Genomic DNA, 21,563 nt, shown 5'->3' on the forward strand with positions numbered 1-21,563 from the left:
GATTGAAGGTGGGCTGTGCTCCAGTGGGCCACAGGGTCCGTGCCTCTTATTTGCCCTGCCTGTTTCCTAACAATGCAGCAAATCAATGAGATAAAGTCAGAGGCTGAGGGATGCGCGCGCGCCTGATGGGATCCTTTTGAGCAGAAACGACAAAGCCAGAACAGAAGCTGTTCTCTGTTCACAAACTAGTTTCCTCCATGAAGGTCGGAACAGCAGATGCTTCCCGGTAACGGAGCAGAGGCGCGCGGAGGTCCTGCCGTCAGCCCATTCATAAAAACGGCAGGCCTGCTCCTCACGGCGCACACAGCTCAGCTGCACACACGGACAAACGTGCTGGTGGCTGCAGTTAGTTATTTTCTCCACGCACGCCTCCCGCGCATTGTGTCCCCGGTCCCGTTAACGGAGGAGGATCCGGTTTTTCTTACCCGTTGTGGCGGCGGCAGGAGCGGGTCTGCTGCGGCCGGCTCAGAGCGCAGAGATGCTCGGCTCGCTGCGGATCTCAGACCCCGCAGGACGGATCGGGATGGCGGTGCGGTTCCGAGAGTCAGAGCATGCTCGCGCGCAGGCGGCGGGGATGGAGCTGCTCTCCTCCGGAGGCAGGGACGGAGCGCGGCGGAGTGGCGGAGCGGTGGAGCCGGTGGAGTGGATTTAAATGGGGGGATGGTGTGGCCGGGATTACGTGGTGGGGGTTTAATTAGATAGCGCGCGCCCATTGGCACGGACGCCGCGCGCCTCCTCCTCCTCTCTCCTGTCTGTCAGCACGCTCCGCTCTGAGTGTCACTACAAACAAGCACGCGGGGAACCGGATTTCCTACATCACATTCAGAGGAGTTTGATCTGAATCCAGCATGCAGTCAGGCTGTTCCTCTGTCTCTATATGATGAGAAAGCACAAAGAGACTCTATGTAAAACCATTTTCTCATTACGTCAGCTGCAGGTGTTCACGCGCATTTCTCCTAAATGCGAGCTTTACTTTAAATAAACTGGATTCATGCTAAACCAGGGTGATCAGAATCCGTGTTTTTCTTTCTCCTAAACTAAATGCAGATTTTTCAGCACAAAGCTGATCCACAGGAAACGCTTTGGGCACACAGAGGCATGCTGGGAGGAAAACCACAGACCCATCACCAGAGCACTTCTAACCTACTAGACTGTAGAGAAGTCAGAGAATGCCATCTCTGGTTTCCATGGTTACAGGGTCAGTTCCAGGGTATTTTGCTGGTTCACCAAACAATTGTCAACGTTGTAAACTTTCCTGGTACGAAAAGCGAGGGACACTAAACGTTTAGTCTCTCAGGGGAAGTTGGCCAGAATGAGAGGAAACCTGATGAGTCGCAGCAGCTGAAGGCTGCAGGACACGTCAGCAGGCAGACGGCAGAGATGGAGCTGCTCTCCTCCATGGCACTTTCACACTGCACTGTTTGGTCCAGACCACGGCTGTTTTCAACAAAGTCCTCTTCAGTTGGCTCACCTCAACTCTAATGACAACAGTGTTAGTGTGATGGTGGGATCCAGCAGCAGTGAGGATGCAGACAGACTGTTCAGCAAACACAGAAACAGCTACAGCTCACACCTGGAGAATCGTGAAAAGGTTGGAAGATCTTTATTATAATGATTATTTAGACCCGTGGGAGAAGCCAGCATTCTTCCTCATGCTTTTTTACTCCCTGATCGGTTCTCCTTTTGAGCAACAGCTTCTTATGAAAGAAAAAAGCTGGCATTTCAGTCAGACAACTACTGCAGTATAGAAAGCATCATTTTCCATATTTCTTTTAGTTCAGTTCAGATCCATAAAACAAAGATCTCCATAGAAAGCTTTGGGTATTAAACTACCCCTAACGGCGCTCACAGGTGGAAGCCGGGGAGGAGGGTGGGGTGATGAACGCAGAGCTCGCGGTAATGGATGAAGAGAATTGGACTGCACACCTGGACTTAAGTAGGACGCTGAACAGGTGAGTTGATTAGACTGAACCGCCCAGAGGGAGGAGTAACCAGGTAAACGCACTGCTGAGCTGCCTGCCTGAAATACCCTCAGGGTCGTTCATTTCTTGATCTTACTGATGTCTTTTAATAAGAAGAATGATTGGGCTGATTTTGATTAATGACACGTACAGATGGACAGCAGGTGACATTATCATGTCACTTCGTTTTCTTAATGGACTTTTGTCCCCAAACCAATTTTTTATCCAAAAATGGGCAAACAGGAAGAGCAAACGCATTTGCAGATCCTGAAGTCGCTCAGCAGGTCGGGCATCATTTAGGGGGAAACTGCAAAGCCCCAGCAGAAGGCAAGTGTCTCAGAAAGGAGGAAGTAATATTTCTTCAGGCAAAATGAGCTTTCAGGAGAGAGAAGAAGACAAGGAAATGTGTCAGAAGCTCAGCTCAGTTTCCTGTTTGCTGTGACCTTAGCTGAAGAGACCCGCACCCAGATCGCTCTCCAATTTCTGTCCAAATTTAACTATCATCAACTCTAATGCCCTTTTTCAACCCTGATTAAAGCTAAAAAGTTCATTTCTCTTCATAAAAATACACATTTAAAGCTTGTTTTCTATTAAAGTACCAACATTTCTGGTAATATAGCAGAAGCTCTGCCTCATTTAGCATTTACAAAGCTATAAATATCCAGATGAGCTCAGATTCCACAGAGGTGTGACGCTGCAGCAAACACTCAAGTCTGCTCAGCTTTGCACTCTTCATATGTTACGGGGAATGTTTTTGAACTCACCGTCTGTTCATTTTTTGACAGTTGTTTTTACAGCAGAGGCTGTGGTGCAGACCTGCAGTAAAACGTCACTCGGCTTTCTTTGGTGTTGGTCGCAGGTAGGAAGGGGTTAAAAAAATAAAAAAAATCACACCCTCACCAACGTGGAACAGCAACGTTTGATTAGAGCAGAAACAGCTGTGGTTTGAGTAATATCATGCAGCGTAGCATGCAGCTTCATGTGGACCTAAAACAGCCCTCCAATGGTCCAGTCACAACATTTCAGCCAGTTTGTATTCTTTTGTCTATTACTGTTGCTACAAACACCTTTCTGGTCAGTTGACCAGATTTTGGTGAAGCCATACTCGTAGAATTTATGGCCCTTTTATCTGAAACATTGAGCATTAAGTCCAAATTACACCACCTCCATCTCCGTGCATTAAAGTTTAAATGGCCTTTTAATTGTAGACAGAAGATTAGAGTTTAACTTATTCTCCCATGATCTCTGTCCAAACAAGCTTCAGTTTTTCAACCCTTGGGAACTGGACTGTCTGAGATGTGGTTCTTCATGCTGAGTAATTCCTGAGCAAGGATGACAGCTGGCAGCTGCAGGTGAGAAGCTGAGTGAGACTGGTATACAGGTTGGAGGTCGTGGCATGGCTGGAGGATAGGCATGAGCAGGATTGTGGCGCAGCGTGGATGTCCAAATGGTTCAAGGAGCGTTCCCAGGTTTCCACTCGTGGATGGTTTGTTTTCCTGGAAGCAAGGCATTAGCAGAGATTAAATTGGAATCAAGGTTCAAGAGCAAACCATGGATGACCAGACTAGGCACCATGGAGGAGCAACGAACTGGCGATGAATGCTGGATCTGGATCTCCTTATGAAGGCTGCAGGTAGATGAGTTGAGTGGAAACAGCTGGGAGTCCTCAGGAGCAGAGCAGTGAGGGGAGGGGGAGGAGCGCTGCCAGAGGCACCATGACATGTTCCACCTGTTGATGATGCTCCCTTCATTTGAGCAGCATTTGTCCACCCGAGATCCTGGTTGATGAGTTTTTACGCCGCTGCTTTGTTAAAACTCACCTGAATTATCCAAACAACCAAACTTATTGTGGCATAGGTCTTCTCACATGCATTATTAATGTTCATCTGATCAGCCGCATGTGGCTGATCCTCCTCTTTGAAGGAGGTTCTGCTGTGACAGTGGGTTGTCTTTCATGTGGACGCAGAACATGCTAACTCTGAATTCATTCATATGAAGGAGGTGCTAACATGCTGTTTTTAGGCCAATCGTCATCACACAAACCAGCATGAACTCATGTGTACTGTGATCAATTGGAAATGCTCCTCTAGTGTCTCTTGAGTCCTTTTGAGAGCGCTGCACAAAAACACTGATGGACTGATGTTTAAACTGACTCAAGTTCAGTAACTCATCCATATCTGAGTCCTGCTTTTCCACTTCAGGCTCACAGGGTCACTAAGACCAGTTTAAAGTAAATAAGGAATTACAGTCAAATGAAACGTTTCTCTAACAGCTGACACCTCTCACAGACTCACATGTTCTTTGGTTTTTAAGCAGACTTCTGGGAAGCTAAATCTGAATTTTAGAGTTTTGATTTCAAATCCATCCATTTACTTAACCCGCTGTTTTCTTTTCAGGGTCACGGAGCTGCCAGAGCCTGACCTGGCCGCTGGTGGGCGAAGGCGGGGTACACCCCACAGGTTGCTTCATGTTTGGTTTTGATAAAAAAAAAAGCTGTCCTTCAAGAAGTAGAGCAAACAAAACCTCCACATTCCAGGTTTCCACATGAAAGAAAATCAACTGCATCCACTGCTGTAGGATATAAATACTAATTAGAAATAGGGGCAGCCAGAACCCAAAGTTGTAGTGGTCAACCTAAGTCATTTGCAGGTTCAGTTGTCACTCTGTCTGTCTATTTGAAAGTTCTGCTGTTACTCTGAATAAGAAGAACAGCAGACATTTATGAATGCCCCCAGGTGACCCTGCTGCCTGCTGTGGTACTTCCTCTGGTGGCCTGGTCGGCCTATCACAGGCTGAGGTTTCCTGACATCAGAGGATATGAACGTTCTAAAGGAAAAAATTGCCAAACTGAAACAAGGTCATTCCATGGAGCAATGGGAAGGACAGTCCCTGTTATAGAATCATACACGTAAAACAAACACCTGGAGTTCAACCACTCCATTGTTTGCAGTATTATACAATATTCCGTAAGAAACTTTCAAAAATAGAGATAGTTCTATCCTATCATCTTATAAAATCTTTCTTTCAACAGATTTTCTTTTTCTTTTTCTCAGCGTTTGTGCTCAAGTTTTCCTGTTGTGTTGTTTTTTTATTTATTTTAATTTTTGACCTTTTTTGAACTACAACACCCTCCCTGATGTTAATATGGACCCCCCAACACAACTCTTGAGATCCCCGTCTGAGCCCGACATCAGCCACAGAGTCAGACAGAATCAGGAAGCTGTCCTGTTAACTCCAAAGGTGGAGGCTGAGTCAGTCAGTAAATTCTGCAGACAAAGTTTGGCTCATCATCAAAAACCGTCCTTCCACCAAAAACAATGTCATTACTGCAACAAACTTCTAAAAAACCAAAGCAACAATGTGTGACAAAAGCTTTAGAGCGGATCAAAAGTCTGGACTAGTATGCCTTTAAAAAAAAAGATCAAATTCCCTGAGTCCCTCAAGTCTCTGGATGCTGTGGGAGTCTCTTGGCTGAGAGGGGTGGTGGTTCCCCTTTTTAAGATGGGGGGGATCAGAGGGCGTGTTCCAACTACTGGGAATCACACTCCTCAGCTTTCCAGGGAAAGTCTATGCCAGGGTACTGGAGAGGAGAGTCGGTCCGATAGTCCAACCTCAGATCCAGGAACTACAGAGCAGTTTCCGTCCTGATCATGGACCAGTTGACCAGCTCTTCATCCTCTTTAGGGCGCTGGAGGGTTTGTGGGAGTTCGCTCATCCAGACCATATGTGTTCTGTGGATTTGGAGAAGGCGTTCGACCGTGTCCCCTGTGGTATCCTGTGGGGGGTCCTCTGGGAGTATGGGGTCAGGGAGCCTTACTGAGGGCTGTCTGCTCTGTATGACCGGAGTAGGAGCTTGGTCCCATAGCCGGCAGTAAGTCAGTGGTGCATGTTGGACTCCGGCAGGGCTGTCCTTTATTACCGGTTCTGTTCATAGTCTTTATGGACAGAATTTCTAGGACCAGCCAGGGTCCGGGGGTCTGGTTTGGCGACCTTAGGATTTCCTCTCTGCTCTTTGCAGATGATGTTGTCCTGTTGGCTTCATCGAGCCAGAACCTGCAGCGTGCATTAGGGTGGTTTGCAGCCGAGTGTGAAGCGGCTGGGATGAGGGTCAGCAGCTCTAAATCTGAGGCCATGGTTCTTGACCGGAGAAAGGTAGTCTGTCATCTCTGGGTGGGTGGAGCTTTCCTGCACCAGGTAGAGGAGTTTAAATATCTGGGGTCTTGTTCACGAGTGAGGGAAGACAGGAGCGTGAGATTGACAGGCGGATCAGGGCAGCGTCCGTAGTTATGCGGTCGCTGAATCTCTGGTTTTGAAATCTAGAAACGTGCTTTATTCTTTCATCAATCTTCAAAAATAGTTTGGAGATGACAAATGTATGAACAATATTCTGGCTACAAAGGAAAACAATTGGAACGCCAAGTAAGATCATGTAAACAGAGAGCTCTCAGAAATGGGGTCAGGGTTGCTCTGCTCCAACAGTTGCACCCTCAACTTAGAGATGCATATCTGTTATTATTCCTGCTGCTCTGCAGAAACTAGGTCCTAGAAAACGACACAGGTTCTTGGATTTTTGCCGAAAAACGGCATCATCATTGTTAAAAGACCACTGGTAAAATAGATCAAAATATGATTGGAGTGGGTCTTTGAAGCCAAAATAAACCTCAATGAGAAGTGTTGCATCATGGGGGTTCTGCTGAAACACTATCACTGTGTCAAATAAAGGCTGCAACAAGTATCTTGAACCACAAAGAGAGGGAGCTCATTGTCCGTCTGGACTTTGCAGTGGCAGTCTGTGAATCCTCGCCGTCACGGCTGGTCACCTCCAGTTCAGGTGACAGAGATCTGTGTGCATTCTGGAGACGGATGTTCTTGTCATGCAGCTGCTCTGACCATTTGACTAAGGAGATGTTGAGGTGGACAGAGCTGCCCCGGATGTGCCCCTGCCCCCACCTTCAGCCCTCTCATTGCTTTACCTCTGTCATTCCTGAATCAGCTTTTACTTCTTTCATAGGTTGCTCATGGCTCTGGCTCTCTGTCCTGCTGATGAGATTAAATGACTATGGTCTCCCTCCCCCCTTTCCCCTTGTTTTTAAGTGCTGATTGTCCGATGCTGCTGCTGCACTTTCCCTGTGGTTACGTAACAGCGCGGCGGTCGTGTTGCACTGCATCCTCCTTCTCCTCTTCCCCTGACAGGATGGTCACTGTGGGAAACGGCAACCCAGAAAGCTGACCTTCATTTCACTATTCTGGAAAAACGTCCCTCGCTGTGAGTGGAGCCCCCCCCCCCCCCCCCACCACCACCACCACCACCACAGGAAAGCGTCATTAGATCTGTTTGACCCCCGGATGAAGCTCCAGGACCTGCTTTAGACAAAGGCCGGCGCTCTTAAATGACTCCGGCAACAAGGAGTTGATTTGCTGTTTTATTGATGAGTGTTTGGGCTTCTGCTCTCAGTGTCACTCAACGCTCACACACATGTAGTTACAGGAAGCTGCGTTTTCCCACAATCCAAAGAACAAAACAGAAATTCACACATCAAACACCGCCTGCAAGGAGAAAACATGCTTTCATCCTCATAAAGGATTCATGAAAGAAATATGCAGGCATGAAACTGAACACCCGGGCTGCTTATTCTATAGGCAGACTCATTCATTATTCAAGGGAGACGATTTTAGGCATTGTTGGGTGCACTGTTGCACCAGAAAGATGTGCAGGATTTGATGAACTGCTCCTCCAGGCGTCACCTGATACAGAACCATCTCTGAAGACCAGCAGCTGGAGTACGCTGCGGCGGCGACGGCGGCGGCAAACGCAGAAACCAATGAGATGCTGGCATTTGACCTGAGCGGTGGGTCCTGCAGCTTCCATCCAGACTGCTGCCAAAGCTGGTTCTGCTAACACACATGATAATGCCAGGGCTAAGCCAGAAAGACTGACGCAGGGATTCGGTGCAAACAGCCGGGGTTTGGAAAGGAGACCCGAGTCACGTGGGCGCTGTGACATTTCCAGCAGCCCTGAAACAGAAAGTAATAAGGGCCGTCTCCATGGCAACGCTAAACAAAGAGGGTGAGAGATGCAGCCTTAAAGTTCTACATGGGTAAGGTAATAAAAAGACAAAAATAGAAGCAACATGTCAGTTTGGTAAGAAAGACTCATTGATCAAAGTGAAGTGAGAGACTCAACCCAACCTCCAAAGACAAAAACACTTCCACAGATTTATTCACCTCTGTTCTGATCAAGGATGACTTAGGGGAAAAAAAAGATTCCTTTTTATTTTGGTGGTGATGTTTTGGTCGGACGTCTGAAGGTTTTTCAGGAAGCCCTCTTCCTGGTCCATAGTAGTTCAGATGAAGACGTTTGGACAGGAACCATCCGAAGGCTAAAGACCTGGTTCTGGTTCTGGTTCAGCAGGGAGGAGGAGAGCTGCCGTACGCTTCTGCACTGACAGAAAGTCAGATTAACAATCAAAAATATGAAGGGGCTGCACGGTGGCGCAGTGGTTAGCGCTCTTGCCTCACAGCAAGAAGGACCTCAGTTCAAGTCCCAGCTGGGGGACCTGAACCAGAACATCAATGGGGGCCTTTCTGTGTGGAGTTTGCATGTTCTCCCCGTGCATGGGTGGGTTTTCTTCGGGGACTCCGTCCCACCATCCAAAAACATGCTTCAAAGGTCAATTGGCAACTCTAAAATGTCCCTAGGTGTGAATGTGAAGGGGGGGGTGTGATTGCAGACACTCTACACTGTGACAGACTGACAACCTGTCCAGAGTGTCCCACAAGTGGCCAGGATAGGCTCCAGCAGCCCCGTGACCCTGAAAGGGACAAAACAGAAATACTTTTTTATTCTGTCAAATCAGATGATGAACCTGCAGTGTCTGACTGAGAAATTAAACAAAAATCTGTTTTGGTTTTTATTTAAAAAATACATATTTTTTGAGCATTAATTAAAACTTTGTGTTTACTCAGGTTTGACATTAAACTGCAGTTTAGAAGGAATTTGTTTATTTTTGATAACCAATGATCTTATCCCTGGAAAGTTTGGGTGTCTTCTCCTGTCTCTACCACATGTGTGCGCTTTGCATCTGTCATGATTTGAATTTGTTGTCTTGTTTTTGGTCCTTGTTCTGTCTTGTTTCTGTTTCCTGTTTTATTTTGAAAGTCTCCTGTCTTGTCTGTTTTCTTGAGTTTTACTTCCTTTGGTCCCCATCAGCCCTGATCGTGTCCACCTGTGTCTTGTCTGCCCTGTCTGTATTTAAGTCTTGTCTCTGCCTTCCTCCTGTGTTGGTCCATTATTGCTGTTCCGGTGTTCATGCCATGCCATGCCATGCCATGCCATGCCATGCCATGCCATGCCATGCCATGCCATGCCATGCCATGCCATGCCATGCCATGCCATGCCATGCCATGTTCCTCGTTCCTTGTTCCTTCTTCCTTGTCTCATGCCTTGCCACAGTAAGTTTTAGTTTTGTTTTGTCATCCTGCTCCGCAGCGCTTTTTGTTTGTTCTTTTTTGTATTAAAACCCACTAGCCCTGATCCAAATGCCTCCGCCTCTGCGTCTGGGTCCAACCGGCTCTCGAGCCACCCTCCACCATGACAGCATCCTAAGAAAAAATAGAATTTTTGGAACAAACTGTTAAACGAAATTATGTTTTTTAAAATCTTTTCATTCAAAAACACCTTGTCACAGTTATGATTCTTTGCTAATATGATTTCATGAGTTAGTTGAAACTTTAGAGATGAATCTATTCTATAGCTTTTGCTTTATTGTGAAAATCCTGGTTTGTTGTCCTACATCAGCTACACTTCCTGTATGTTCCCCTTCAGGGGCCTGTTTCAGAAAGGAGGTTAAGTGTAAACTCTGAGTGCATTAACCCTGAAATCAGGGAAACTCTGTGTTTTCCGTTTCAGAATGGGAGGTTTGTTAAACCAGAGAAAGCAGAGTAAGTCAAACCCGTTTCTGAAAGAGAGGTAACTTATACTCGGAGTCAGTGTCCATGGTTACTTATGCTGTGAACCTAACCTGGTCGGGAACAGGTTTTATCCTCTAAACTCAAGGTTTCTGCCGGTCCCCTCCCCATTTTAAAGACAAAGCGGTATTTTTCGCTTTAACCTTCATTGCCCACATTTCCGTCACACAGAGACAGTCTAAGTGACAAGAATGGCTTGTCCTTTTTTGGAGGACCCAATAGACGAGGAGGCTGCATTAATTCATAGAGTATTACATTTACCTCGTACGAGGATTTTGAGAAGACTCAATTTTTTTGTCATTTCCCCATACGTTTTTGTTTGAGCGTTACCGTTTTTCGTTGCAGTCAATACATATAAACAATGAAAACAACAATAGATATGTATAGCTATGTAGATGTTTCATATTTCAAATATTGTCAACATGCCTACATCCATGACATGCTCAAATCTACCTGATTGAATTATGTTTTTATTCTTCATTTTTAGCTGCTGCCATGTTCTTTTAATTCCTGCAGGATTGCATCTACATGAAAATGAAATCAGGGACATTGAATTAGATTAATGTAACAATTACTTTTTGGAAACACAATTTTCTAGCACTGCTTACTTTCTTAATCCCATATAAACCTATACCCCTTGATCAATACAAGGGTAGTGTTGCAGTGTGTGTGTGCTGAGCGGGGTGCGATCCACGAGAGACAAGGGGAGGGGCGAGTGCAGGTGCAGATGGGGGGGGGGGGGGGGGGGGGGTGAGCGTGGTATATATTGTGTGTTCGGAGGACGGAGCACTTAGTTAAATAAAGAGAAGGTGTCACTTTTAAAAACATAATTGCATGTATTAATATTAAACTGACCAACGTTTGCAAGAGGGGAAGGTTAAAAATAAAGTCCTCTAAACATTACCGACGTTAAATGCATTTTCCCCCAGATTGGTTCTGTACACTATGCAGCATTTCATGCATTTACACCAGGAATAACACTTCAAAAGTACACCTTAATATCGCCATTTTTTTATTTCACACCTTACGCTATTTAGAAAGTTATTACAGCCAATATTTTATAACAATGATTTAAATGCAAACTTGCGCATTAACTTGAGCAGCTATGTTTTCCACGCTAACTGTCTCTGTTTTGCAGATGCAGCGGTGTTGCTTTTCTTCCGGAATATGTGCTCATATTCACTGTAACTCTGCAGCAGCACGTCAAGTTCAGCTGGAGAAAAATACGCAGACCTAATGGCTTCTTATAGTTGCGGTGCGCACGCTCACCTCCGAATCAGTCCACTCAGAGTTGATTGACCTAACTCGGATCAGCTTCTCTGAAACAGAAAACTCAGAGTTGTTAATCTCCCGATTGACCAACTCAGAGTTCAAGTTTAACCTCAGAGTTGGTTGAACCTCCTTTCTGAAACAGGCCCCTGGTGCGTTTGAGAGCAGATGAACTGATGCTGAGACGAACAGAAGCCTGAGAACCACTCAAACACAACCTTTTTTGGAGGAAAAGATTCATTTTAGACGGGAATTTTACACATCGGATTTATGGTCCCATTGATTTCTGATTATTGTGCATTTTCCAGCAACGGTGTTTATTTTAAAATGAATGCACAGAGCACGTAAACATAAATGATCAATTTGACCTTTAAACAGGATTCAAACATGTTAGTTGAGGTTAAGTTTTAACTATTTTTAAATTTAAAATAACAAAGAAAGTAAAACATTTTTTACATTGCCTTTACTGTCTTATGACAGTTGTTTTCTCTGTTCTAGTGTTTCTTTTTCTGTCTATGCATGAACAGCAGATAGAGAGATTTTATCTTTCATTCAACTTGTATTTTTGCACATTTTCCCTGTCTTTGCACCAGACGTCTGATCCCCATAACTGTTTAAATTTCCACACAGTGGGATCAATGAAGTTTCATCTCCTCTCCTCATTTCTATTTTTTTGTCATTGGTTGTAAATTCAGACTGGACCTTCAAATGCCTGTAAAATAAATTCTTTATTCGATATTTCTTTAAATTCTTATTTTATATTTGTGACTCAGACAAATGTTTCAAAACATTCGACAACTACAGTTTTTCCAGATTGTTAAGACACGTTTCTTGAAACCCCAATTTTACAGCTACAGTGACAAAACCTCAGACTCTTCTTACAAAACCAAACTTTCACCTCAAAAAAGTTCAATCTGTGCTCAAAATGACACTTTGTTGTGAAATTGTGCCGAGTCAGTCAAAATAAAAAAGCAACACTGAACAGTCACTAAACACTTCGTAGAAAGATAGAAAACACAATGCTCAGGACATGAAGCAGGAGAAAGAAACCTTTATTGACTTCAAGCTAAATGCATGTTGCAGAAAACCTGGGCATTTAGGACCTTTACAAAAAGGAAAAACAGAAATCTTTTGCATTTACATGTAGGAACTGTAAAAAACAAACAAGCGTTTTTCACTTGTGTACAAGTAAAAATAAAATCAAAAATAAATACAAATAAGTGCATTACTCATGTCTCTGTACAGGGCAGGACACAGGACTTCATCCACATCACAGGCCACATTTTCTCTGGCCAGGCAGAGGGGGAGGAGCCCCCTGGCATGCCGGATGCAGGCTTGGTAGGCCTCCACACCCATCTCACCACAGGCAAGTCCCATGGCTGCTGTCCCATGACCCTGGTGTGAGGTTGGCGTTCATACACCTTCAACCGCCACGAGGAGAAGAATTCCTCAATAGGGTTTAGGAAAAGGAGTACAGTGGAAGGCAAAGATTGAGAAAACCTTGGTTCATATATATAAAAACTAGGACTACAAAAGTTTATAGCAACCCTCCATTACAATACTACAGTACAGTGGTACAGTGTGTGATGTAGTAAAATATATATTTACTTACAGTATACTGTGTTACAGCATACAGAGCTGGTAAATTCTGCACATATTTTCCAACATTCACTGACGGTTTTCAGCTCTATAGTATGTATGTACAGTAATTGTTGTCAATATTTACATACTGTACTATGTCAGTAAAAGGTATTGAGGTCTAGGGTACCCCACTTTGGTGGGACACAGCCTGGGTATATAGATAGATGGATACCCAGGTATATACCCACTCTCTCCTCTAAATATTTATATTATGGTAGACACCGTGAATCTACTGATGCTTGGTTGTACCCGTTGTCCAGCCTCCCTCATGCTCATACCAATTGAAAAGAACGCGGTCAATCCCAATAGCTGGGATTTTGTTAGATGTTACTGTTCTTTGTCTTTGCTGACCACCTCGACCTCCTCTCACACAAACGTTTCCTCTCAGATTTCTGTCCATTGTAGGGCCTCACACACCAGTGCTCTCTGAACTGGCTTACTGTATATGTTCTCTCACATCATTACTGTGACGAAGGGGCGTCACAGGTTGCAGGACAGCGCCTGAATTGTTTTTCTCCCAGCCCAGCAGCAGTTTAGTTCCACCGAACACATGCACACACACACAGACAGACAAACATTTCATATTTTGTTAAATTCTAAGAATGCACACCTGATTTTAACAGAATCCCACTCACCATCCAAGTTTCCTCCCCAAACAGCCAAACCAGAGCATTGTACACATCAGCGTTCATATCCACAGGAAACAGGAAGTGATTTCACATGTCAGACTAGTTTTTTTGCTTTGTTTCCCTTTCTGTCTAATTTTTGTTTCAAAGCTATTTCTGTGTTTCAATTGTTACTATTTTTTCCTTCTGTTAAATATCTGTAATTTTGGAGTTATGTTAAAGAATCTTTTTAAGGAAGTGTTTGGTTAATTGGCCTGTGGGAGGGGCTAAGCCTTTATAAGGGGTGAACTTTTCCCAGTCGAAAAGAGCAGTCTTGGTTGCAGTGGTGGCAACAGGCTCTCCCAGAATCAGTTTTAGTGGTTTTGATTGTTTTGGGATTAATAACATCCCGTTGTTTGGAGTCTGCTGGCTTGGTAATCTTATTTTAGAGTGGTTTATTCACTGCTAAGAAGAACCCCGTCACAATTACCCACAAGTGCGATCAGTTTTGACTTGTGTTCTAGTGGTGACACCTGAGCTTTCTTTGGATGACTTTTGTCACCTGTTGTCTAAACAGGTGAGAAGTGCTGATGGTTTTACCAAAGGAATGATTGATTCAGGGCTGCGCGGTGGCACAGTGGTTAGCGCTCTTGCCTCACAGCAAAAGGCCTCCGGTTCAAGTCCTGGCTGGGGGACCTGAACCAGAACATCAATGAGGGACCTTTCTGTGTGGAGTTTGCATGTTCTCCCCGTGTATGCATGGGTTTTCTCCGGGATCTCCGGCTTCCTCCCACCATCCAAAAACATGCTTCATAGGTGGATTGGCAACTCTAAATTGTCCATAGGTGAGAGTGAATGGATGTGTGATTGAGGATATTCTACCCTGCGACAGACTGGGGACCAGTCCAGGGCATCCCTTGCCTACGCCCAAGTGGCCGGGATAGGCTCCAGCAACCCGTGACCCCAAAAGGGAATAAAAGGTAAAGAAGATGAATGAATGATTGATCCAGGCAACTGAGCATCTGCTTCAGACAATAAGGTTTGTTTCATGATCAGCCTGAATGTGAAGCTCCTTGAAGCAGTCCAAAGAAGAGCCAAAGTGTGCCTTTTAATGGACGTTTTCCCTCCATGTCCCCTCTTTCGCATCGAGGAGCTCTGCTCATGTGGGAGCAGCCATTTCTCTGGTGGCTTTGCTCCGGGTTTTCAGCACTTCCATCTTCAGCCCACAGGCATCAGTGGACGTGTAAACTTTTTAGACCAAGCTGAGGCGCCTGGAGTCCGTTTTTCCTCACAGTTCACTGCTGCAGCCTCTTTGCATTAGAGGCTGCAGTCCCACATTTAATGTTGCTAGGAAACAGCATTGGGTTGTGCTTTTATTCCACCAGCTGTTGGAGTTGGAAGAAAATTTTGAAAACACTTTGGAGAGTACGTGGAGCATAGCCGAGCAGAAATGATTCTTTCATTAGAGGCTGTCGGAGGATTAAAAATACTTTAATGGTAGCAGCTGTAGCATTTTCTACCCATTCATTTGGAAAATGCACGGACAAAGCTGCAGATGTAACTAGATATTTGTCTTATCAGGACTCACAATAACACGCTTACCCAGCAAACACGTCAAACACACGGACCTCTTTCACATCTCCATGGAGATCAGAAGGAAAAAGTTTAAAGCTCCTCAGTCATGAAATGCCAGATACGGTTTTTGATATTATTTATCATCCAGGTTCATATAACCTGGTGCATTTATGACCACCATATGGAATAAAATGCAGAAGGAAAGTGCTAACTCACTGACTTTTTCTATGAGAAATGTGGACAAACTCCTAAACATGTCAGACAGGGCTTAGTCATAATGTAAAACCATCACAAATCCACAAGGGATCTGTTGGTTTTAAGTCTTTTATGGAACAAATGTGATCATTAAATCGAGGTTTGCCTCAGACATGGAACCCTGCTTTGACTGTCGTTATGACTCATCAAGATGCAGGAGGGCAAATCAAATGAAGAAGTCATTAAACTTAATTTTTCCCACCATTTTGTGGTCTCAAAGCTAAATAAAGCTTCAGAAGTGCGACATGAAACTCCGTTAACGAGATCACACAGATGCTAATTAGCTGGAAAGTGAAAAGATCAAACCCAATGATCATTATACGTACAAACTGTTCTACTGAGCACAGAAGTAATGCATGTGTTGAAGAAAGTTCAAACAGAAAGTCGGTTGTTTTATTCCTGTCCAACTGAGCAAAGCGTCTTTAAAGTAAACAGATTTAAGTAAGTTAGTGAATTTCCAGCCAACTTTATTTCTTTAAAGGCTGCTTTGCTTCTTTGCCTTTGACGTTTTAATTTGAAACTGGGTGTTGAACGCAGAACAGCAGGTGTTTGAGTACGGTTCAATCTGATGTTTATGTTAATGCCGTCTTTAAAGAGATCAGGATGGGTTTCTGTCATCTATACCATTCCATGCCTGTGCAGAATCAAACCCATTTAAATCTGAATGAAAATGGCTTCTTTGATTTCTTTGATTTGAAAACAAAGTTTTCATGACTGTCTTGTGTGTAACTCCTCTTAATCTTCATTATTTTTCCTTATCACTAATTTTTAGTTCAGTCTTATTTGCTGTTCAAACTCATTTGAAAGGGTGTACAACTAAAATGTTTCTTTAAATCAAGGTGACCGGTGTTAATTCCGTCTCTACCTGAACTTTGACTGCACAGCATTTAAGACTAAACTGAGGTCTGCAGGCAAAAGATGCAAGAAGATTAAATAAAACAACAAAAACATAAAAAACCTTTGAAGAACAGTTCAGCCAGGATGACAATTCAATTTCAGACCAAAATCCGAGTTTTGCGTTTGTAAAAACAGAGAATATGCAGGTTTGGAATTATTTCAATTTTAATCCTGAGCAGAGGGAATTCAGATGAGCTAAGGATCATTCTGCCGTTTCATTTGTCAAAGGGAGCAAAGTAACATGAACAGCATCTCTGTGGTTTAATTCAAACGAAGGGTAAAGCGGCGCAGACAAGCAAACAAAAGAGAACTCCAGAAAAATGCCAACACTTCAATCCCTACAATTTACAAACAGTTAAATTTAGGATTATTTTCAAGTTTCATCTTCTTAAAGGCTAATGGCTCTGAAAGTAAAATAAAAAAAATAACACAATTTACAAAAAGGTTATGAGATGTGGCTTAACTAAGCATTGGAAGTCTTTTGTCAAACAAAGAAAAATAAGGGCAAAAAACCTCCAGACCAATAGGTCCAAGATTAAACATCTGTGCAGACAGTCTGTTGTAAGCTTGAACATCTGTGCAGACAGACTGTTGTAAGGTTGAACATCTGTGCAGACAGACTGTTATAAGGTTGACCATCTGTGCAAACAGACTGTTGTAAGGTTGAACATCTGCGCAGACAGTCTGTTATAACCTTGAACATCTGCGCAGACAGACTGTTGTAAGGTTGAACATCTGTGCAGACAGTTTGCTGTAAGGTTGAACATCTGTGCAGACAGTCTGCTGTAAGGTTGAACATCTGTGCAGACAGTTTGCTGTAAGGTTGAACATCTGTGCAGACAGTCTGCTGTAAGGTTGAACATCTGTGCAGACAGTCTGCTGTAAGGTTGAACATCTGTGCAGACAGTCTGCTGTAAGGTTGAACATCTGCGCAGACAGTCTGTTATAACCTTGAACATCTGCGCAGACAGACTGTTGTAAGGTTGAACATCTGTGCAGACAGTTTGCTGTAAGGTTGAACATCTGTGCAGACAGTCTGCTGTAAGGTTGAACATCTGTGCAGACAGTTTGCTGTAAGGTTGAACATCTGTGCAGACAGTCTGCTGTAAGGTTGAACATCTGTGCAGACAGTTTGCTGTAAGGTTGAACATCTGTGCAGACAGTTTGCTGTAAGGTTGAACATCTGTGCAGACAGTTTGCTGTAAGGTTGAACATCTGTGCAGACAGTCTGCTGTAAGGTTGAACATCTGTGCAGACAGTCTGCTGTAAGGTTGAACATCTGTGCAGACAGTCTGCTGTAAGGTTGAACATCTGTGCAGACAGTCTGCTGTAAGGTTGAACATCTGTGCAGACAGTCTGCTGTAAGGTTGAACATCTGTGCAGACACTGTTGAGTGTTTTATTATCTTGTTGGTTGTTTGCTTGTGAGCTTTTGGCCTCAGTTTTTTAAGTTCCACCATACAGAACTAGTAATTGAACTGAAAGAGAAAAACATGTTCAAGAGTCGGAGTAGCACTTAGAAGGGAAGTTCATGAAGGAGTGACTTCCTGCGTGTTCGAAGGAAACCTGGTTTCTTGCAGAACCTCTTTGCTGTGTGACAGCTCATCCTGCAGCAGCTGATGTCATCTGTGTCCACTCGCAGTGCTATCATTGTTTGGTTTCTGAAACAACTCCGCATTTTAACATGAATGAATCCAGTTTTTCAACCACTGGGGGGTGAATGCATGATGCACCACAGCAGAGTCAGGATCTGGAGTGGCTCAGTGATGCAGAACACTTAAAGCCTCGGTGTCACAGACTTAAATAATCATGACCAGCCAGACTTAGAGGGCTGGTTTAATGCACCTCTTCACAAAGCTTTGACTGCACGCTGTAATGCCTCGTCTTAATCTCCTTTGGCTGCGAGGAGAGGATGTTCTCCAGTGTAAGACCAGCACACTTAATGGTTGCAGAATTGAGGGCGCAGAGCTGAGACTGAATGATAATGATGATGAATGACCGTCATCAGTGGTATTTGTGCATCTAAAACCTGCGTTGACCCCTTGGAGCTTTCCTCAGCTCTGTTGGTTTCTCCCACTGAGGTGATCTGCAGAGATCCTGCAGTTCTCAGGTCACTTCACATTGTTCTGGAAGCAGCTGTGTATCTATTTTCATTCTTCTGGGTTGTGTTGTTGTTCCCTCCCCTTTCCTCAGGGGGGGTCCACAGTCTCACAGGAGAAGACATGATGTTCTCCTCTCACAAAGTTCCATTTGTTTTAACCAAACAGTGAAATCGGCAGCTGGAACCGGATCCTCCAGAGAAGGAATGCCTCCACCTTCTGACTTTGAAGCCACCTAATGAGATGGGAAGTGTATGAGGAAGATGAGTGATGAAGATAAGTGATGAAGATTGACTGTTATTAAAATGTTTTTTTTAAGATTCTTTTTTTGTTTACCTGTTCTGTCCAACAACTGAGTGAACAGATCAGAAATGAAAGCCTTTTGTGTTGGACAGATTTTAGTATTATAAAAATAGGTTATGTAACTTTCGATAATCAAGGTGTAAATTTCTATAAACCCCTTTTTTTTATTTTTTTTATTGATTTATTACATTTTATGTTTTAAGTATACATATATATAATATATACTTGCATGCACGCTGCCGAAGTGAATCATGTGAAGATAAGGGGAATCAGATCCTCCCCACCCCAACCAGCCAGACCAGGAGAGAGGGGGAGAGGACCAACCCCAACGTTGGGACCCACGCAGGGGGGGGACCGCCCACCCATCCAGCCAGGTGCAGAAGAGGCCCCCCTACAGGGGCCCCTCGGACACCGGGAGGCGTAGGCGAGCCCATCGTCAGACCACCAGGCCAAAGGACAGGCCCGTACCGGGCAGCAGCTATTGGGGCCACCGGGCGCCGGACACTGAGACGCGGGCCAAGGACGAAACCAGGACCCAGAGGGCCCAGGAGCCACCCACCACCCAGCCAGACCCTCGTCTCCACAGGTCAGCCCCGGCCCCCGATCCAAGCAGTCCAAAGATCATGATGCAACCACAGCTCCACCCCTACCTCCCTGAACTGCACTACCCTCTACAGCCCCCTCACCTAACACATTCCTCAGCCCCCCCCCGATGCCCTCCCCACTCTGCATAAGGTAGTGTGAGCCCCAGTGGGGCATTTTTTTAAGACTCTAAATGTTGCAGCTTCATTTGGCACTGGCTTTCACCAGTATCACCTCTCCGGATGACCCTGGAATCATCCTCACCTGAGTCTACCTGCACCCATGTAACCGGGTTTCTCAGGTTCTTCGTCAGGTTTCCGAGGAAGACCTGCTCACCATCAGCTCAGAGGTTTACATGCTCAGGAGTGTCAGGATTTCCACACTCCCCCTCTTTAACTTTTTTCAGCAGCTTTTCTGTTGAAGGTTGATGTCTTTCTGATAAGAAGCTGAAGTCTAGAAATAATCTGCTTCAGACTGCCAGGATTTCTAATCCCAAATCTCTGTTACAGAAACCAGTTTTCTGGTGGATGTGACATTTATGAAACTAGATCAGCGGAGGAAGTGACCTAGCTCCTGAAGATCAGGTGAACACGTCTGCTATAGCAGCTACAGACCAGCTTCAGCTCAGTGGACGTTCTCGTAGGGCACCAGGTTACAGTCCAGGTAAGGAAACTCTGTTCTCAGGTAACTTTCTGCTATGAAAAGTCATTTTCTTTACATGAGGGAAAAAGAAAAGCAGCCAAATGAAAGCAGAGACGCTCCTGTGAGGAAGAGGAGGAGGAGTGGAAACCTGCCTACTGTCAAAGGTCTAAACCTGACTGGATGATAGCAGAATGAAACTTTCATGAACAAAAATCTGACAGCAGTAATAAATCAAAACATTAAAAAGACTAAACCGCAAAATTATGAAAGAAGAGAGAACCGCTACGTTTACAAAACAAAATCTTTCACCAAAAACCACAAACTTTCCTCAGACAACAAATGTTGATCTTTTAAAATAATGGTTTAAAGTTTTGTTCAACGGCTACAGGTGGACAAAAAATAGATAGATAAAAAAATAAAAGAAAATGCCATGAAAATATATAAAAAAAGATTTCCTGTAAGTCCTCACAGACATAGAGGGCATTCATATCATTTTCTATCAGTACTTGAAAAAGATGACATCACAGGTCAATTTGATCGGATTCTATAAATTGTCTTTTGTTGGCATAAACCTCAAAATAAACATAATTGATGACAAACTGAGTTTCTCTGAGTCATCCCGTTTCTTTGCATTTTGCATTCTCATTATACAATAATTGTAAAGGAAAAATTGACATTCTTACTCTTTGTTTTTATCTTTTAAGCTGAATTTTTTTCTACATTTTACTTGTTATTTCTACATCGATGGTTTAATCACTTTTCTTCATTCAATTGTTTCTCATTTTAGTTTAAACAGTCCTGATTTTTTTCAGTCTTTTACCTCCAAAGTGTTTTATGATAATAGGTTTACTAAAAACTAAACAGAAACAGATTTTTTATGAAAACCCTTTGATCCTGCAGGAAGAAAGGAGGGCGGCCGTGGTGCAGCGGTAGGGCGGTCGACCCATGATCGTAAGACTGCAGGTTTGATTCCCGCCTTGCACGCCCATGTGTCGAAGTGTCCTTGGGCAAGACACTGAACCCCACCTTGCCTCTGGTGGGAGGTTGGCGCCAGTGTTCGGCAGCGGAGCCGCCATCAGTGTGTGAATGTGTGTGTGACTGGGTGAATGGGTCTTTGACTGTAAAGCGCTTTGGGCCTTCGAAAGAGGGTAGAAAGCGCTATATAAGTATACGCCATTTACCATTTACCAAAACACAGCAAACATTTTAGAATTCCTTTTAATTCAGAACAAGATTTCTGAGTTCAAAATAATTCATTAAAAAAACATTCAAATGCAAGTATCAAAGCTGCACACTTTATAATTCACAACAATAATAATAATTATTGGTATTATTAGTTAGAGACATAAAGAACGAAGACCAAACTTCTCCACTTTTTCATTTAAAACTCTGTCATAAAGCCAGAAATCCACACAAAGAGATCAATGGTTCCATTCTGCTGCTGCACTGAGACAGTCTCATTTTCTTCTAAAGCATCCGTCTCATGATGCTGTGGTTCACTGATACATAATGCAGGATCAATGTTTGATAAAATCCCATAATCCTCAGCAGAGACGCTGCTGCAGAGATCCTCCTGTTTCACAGAGAAATCCTTCAGCTCTCCAAACGAACAAACCAGAACCTGCAAAAACAACAGAAAATCAAGCCTCCCTGCATTCCTGCATCAAACCCATCCCGCGCGCATTTCCTGCATTTGAACGCCACTCATGGACAGCCTGAAAATGAATTTCTACTGCAGCCCGTAGAGACTTTGGCCTCATTACTAAT

At 44.1% G+C, this 21,563-nt stretch overlaps 1 protein-coding gene and 2 long non-coding RNA genes across 3 annotated transcripts in view; 2 read left to right on the forward strand and 1 right to left on the reverse strand.

Annotated features, from left to right (window-relative positions):
• hpca (hippocalcin) overlaps positions 1-772 on the reverse strand; it is a 43,339-nt gene extending 42,567 nt beyond the window's left edge. Inside the window, exon 1 of the mRNA XM_004086566.5 lies at positions 426-772. The gene's annotated coding sequence lies outside the window, so the exon portion shown is untranslated. The remainder of the gene's footprint in view (positions 1-425) is intronic.
• A 372-nt stretch (positions 773-1,144) lies between these two features.
• On the forward strand, positions 1,145-12,639 carry LOC144995551 (uncharacterized). The gene is made up of 3 exons (XR_013659110.1): positions 1,145-1,591; positions 4,358-4,420; positions 12,444-12,639. It is a non-coding gene; the product is annotated as an uncharacterized LOC144995551 (long non-coding RNA).
• Positions 12,640-18,437: 5,798 nt separating this feature from the next.
• On the forward strand, positions 18,438-20,399 carry LOC144995552 (uncharacterized). The gene is made up of 2 exons (XR_013659111.1): positions 18,438-19,158; positions 19,664-20,399. It is a non-coding gene; the product is annotated as an uncharacterized LOC144995552 (long non-coding RNA).
• The last annotated feature ends 1,164 nt before the right edge of the window (positions 20,400-21,563 follow it).

The sequence above is a fragment of the Oryzias latipes genome, chromosome 11 (assembly GCF_053564925.1).
Source record: "Oryzias latipes strain Hd-rR chromosome 11, Olatipes_Hd-rR_3.1".
NCBI lineage: Eukaryota > Metazoa > Chordata > Actinopteri > Beloniformes > Adrianichthyidae > Oryzias > Oryzias latipes.